Genomic DNA, 4,061 nt, shown 5'->3' on the forward strand with positions numbered 1-4,061 from the left:
GCAGATTCAGAACCAAGATTCCAGATTTCAGATTTTTTTTTGCTTTTTTGAACTATTACCAGATTTTACTTTACACATTACAACTATATAACATTAACCGAAAGAAAAAGAACACATAAATGATAAAAGGTAAAATGTGCGCAGGAAACAAAGTAGCTTAGGGACAGCCTACGCGTTGGTTGACTACTAGGCGCAATTATTTGACTTAACTGGTGTAGACATTTACATAAAATTACAAGAAATGAAGAGAGAAAAAAGTGTAAAGTCTCTACCATACTTACTTTTGATATAAAAAAGGCAATATAATGCGACAGATACTAGTAATAACTATTAATAACAGGCACTGGCAGAGAAATCGAATCAAATTTAGACTACGAGTAGTCCCCCATTTTTCCTCAGGGATAGTAGAGCGAGCAAAACGCGAGCGCGAGTGAAAATCAAGGAAAAATGGGGGACTACTCGTAGTCTAAATCAAATTAGAAGTAGAGTATCAGCTGCAATGTTCTGTTATTGTTACAGTGGTGTTTTTTGCTCACCTGAAATCAAGACAATCCGAAGTCCAGGCCCGGGTTGCTCGAAGCATGGTTAGTGCTAACCAGCGTTAAATACCATGGAAACCTATACATTTTGATACCTCTTAAACAACGGTTAGCGCTAACCAGGCTTCGAGCAACCGGCCCCAGTGTGGTAAAGCAGTAACGCAAAGTAATTTACCAACCGCAAATTCTAACGGCCCCAAAAGCTAAACAATGACCACATTGCTATGGTTACGCGTGGCGTCATAAACACGATGCCAGTGCATGCGCGAGCTGGAACTACCGTCCCTGACTCGTCCCCAGTCGTCTCCAAGTTGTCTCTACTCATTAATTATTTACTAGGGAAATGAGCGCTTGGGTTATGCGCGCGGGGTCCGTTTTAGTCTTCCACGCCAAATACTAATAATGATAGACGACAGGGGATGTTTTGTAGCCAATTTTCTACCGTACATTTACCATGGCTATCTAAAACTACATAAAAAGTGATAAAGAAATGCAAGAATGATCTTGCGTTTCCTTGAAATTAATCTTGATGAGCATTAACACTCACCGTTCACTCACTCACTCACCTGGCAGCACTGGAGCTCTCTGGGGCCCCCAGAAAGCTTTTTTCGCAGGTTAGATGAGCATGCCTCTCAAAGTTACATGGTTATTTTGACGCACATAGGCATCAAGGCATAGGTATCGATGAAGCTTAGGCAAACCTTAGCTTCAATGTAATGATCCCGAGCCCCGGCGCATAATGCAAAAACGCGTGTAACAAAATCCTAGTAGATACTCGATGTGACATTTCGTTCCACTTTTCGCGCAACGTTCCCTACCCGATTACGGCACTTATGTAGTAAAGCGGAAAACAAAAGAACAAAATCAATATTTTTCCTCAGGGTTTGCTGTAAAACCTCGATCAAGTTGGATACAGAATGCAACTTTGTAGTTGTGTGTATGTTGCATCAAGTGTTAGCGCCTTAACTGTGGACTTACGGTCACCTCATTATTACGACCACTTTTTTTTGGCCGCCCGACAAAAACGACCATACATTTTCTTGTAAAGAAACCCTCCTTAATACGGTCACCTCGTTGTTACGGCCAAATGTTTTTGGCCCATTGGTGACCGTAATAAGATGCAACCAATAAGACACATGTACTACCGACTTCTAAATCACGAACGGGGCACTCGGTTATTCAACAAGGAGGCAGCGTGGCAGAGTGGTCGTCGCGTCGGACTCACGATCCGGTGGTTACGAGTTCGAGTCCCGCTCCATTTGTTCTCGGTCTCGAGTTCAAATCCTCGGTAGCCTGCGTAGCATGCGCTTGGAAGTAGTGGGCACAAGAAAAAACGGGCGCCAGAAGGAGACACGCGTGTCTCCCTCGCACGCGCCCGTTCTCTCTTTCGCCCACTTCTTCCAAGCACCTGCCACGCAGGCTAAATCGTTGGCCACACTTTTAAAATAGCCAACTGGTTGCCTACTGCCAGTTAGGCTTTGTTATAATCCCGCTATGTTGTATTTGAATAGACCTTTTTATCGATACGACGGCCATATTGAATTAATTAGATTTAAGGAGTATTATGGGATGCCCAAGGGGCATGAGCGCGATTCGACATACTCGCTTAGTATGGTATTTACGCGCCCTTTAATTTTCGGGCCAATTTTTCTTAAAGTTTTCCTAGAAAGATATTGAAATGGGAGAAAAGATCTTTGTGTCGTGTTGGATGTAATAATGATCGCCTTTTTCCCGAGAAATATAGTGAAGTTCTCTTTTTGCCTGAAAAGCGCGCGTGAAAAATACTGAGCGAGTGCCCCCCCTTGCATCCCATAATACTCCTTAAATCTTATTTATTCAAAATGGCCGCCGTATCGGTAAAAAGGTCTATTATAAACAAGCCTTTCAACCTTTCTTTTTTTTTTTTTATAGGAAACACTATTTAGAGCGATCTGATTAAAACAAGTAGTAACCTTGCGGTTGTATCCTCATACTGAGAGAATAGAAGAAAATATGCCTTTTTATTAGTACTAAACATAAACTGTTTTTTTTTTACAATGACTTTCTCTACATCATATCAAATACGAAAATAAAGAGTTGTACAAATTTTTACCAGTAGATACGCTTCTATATAAGAGATTATAAACTATAGGAACGTCACTTGGTAACAATTAAATACTTAAAAAAATATAAAAAATGATCTTGTTCCCGGAGGCAAAATGATGTCTATTTTTTCGGCTCCTTGAACATGGCTCACTAGCAATTGCCTATATGAAATGTTCAGTAAAATAAATGCTTTATTCAATTCGTGCTATAGATACTTTGTATATAAAAGCTCCTTACAGAAGCACAATGTTGGTAAGATTCTCCCTTTTTATATGAGAAGACCTTTGAAGTTTTCTTATTTGACGAGTAGTCTCTCATTTATCTCTGCAGCTACAGACGATCAAACGTGCATGCAAAACAAGTGCGCCGAAAACCAGCCAAACTCGCAAAGATAATTTTCTGGCGAATTTGCAGCGAACGGTAAAAAACGTGTTTTTATTTGAGGTTATTTTTTGTCCGCGCTTATGTAATAGCTCACTCCATTAAAACCGAAACAGGAGAAATGAGGAATTCATCAAAGTGTAACTTGCTCTAGACATGTCTTCATTGAAGGCAAAGATTTCGGTAAACAATAAACTCAGCTGAGTAAGCCGTCTCACTGTTGACGAACTGCTCTATGTACGATGATTACCCGCGCAAAAAATTCACTTTTTAAGCACCTAGAAAACTTCTAGCGTATAAAAAAGGACTAAAAGAACAAATAATTTCTCTGGAACAAAGGCTCTTCATAACATTTTGCCACCTCTTTACGCGAATGTTTTCTCATCAACTGTTTAGTACAGAGAAGGATCGAATGTAGGTTATAGAATCCAAAAATAGCATCTTTCGGTGTTTGAACGCAAATACCCATCAAAGGCCCTAGAGCGGGCGGAATCGTTCATGTCTCCACCACTCCTCCCCTGGTGTCTTGTGCTCGGCACTCACACGTCACTTCAGGATATTGCCAAAGGTAGTAGATAAGAGGAATAAACATACAGTCTGAATCTCGATAACTCGAACAACTCAAAATTTCACTGGAATTTACCCCGATAACTCGAATTCCCCACTAACTCGAACTGTTTTTCGTTTCCCTTCAGAGTTTGAGTTACCGGGGTTCTACTGTATTTCGTTCCAATCACTCTCTTAATGGCAAAAAAGCCTTCAAATATATATATATATTTTTATAAAGAACTTCTCCGAAAATAGAGACGGGTCTTGCATCTTCTCAACGCCCGCAATGACCCACTAATACTTCGTTCTTCCTTGCGCTTTACTATACTACGATCCTGACGTCTTCTTTTCCTCGAAACGTGACACAAACATTCTACTGTGTTTACTTATAAATTTTTGTATTGCTCTAACTTCTAACTACCCTACGAGCAGAGGCTACATTTTCGCGGTATGAGCTGGCGCGCGAACTTTTCGCACGCCAGCTCATACCGCGAAAATGTAGCCTCT

The sequence above is a fragment of the Porites lutea genome, chromosome 6 (assembly GCF_958299795.1).
Source record: "Porites lutea chromosome 6, jaPorLute2.1, whole genome shotgun sequence".
Lineage (NCBI taxonomy): Eukaryota > Metazoa > Cnidaria > Anthozoa > Scleractinia > Poritidae > Porites > Porites lutea.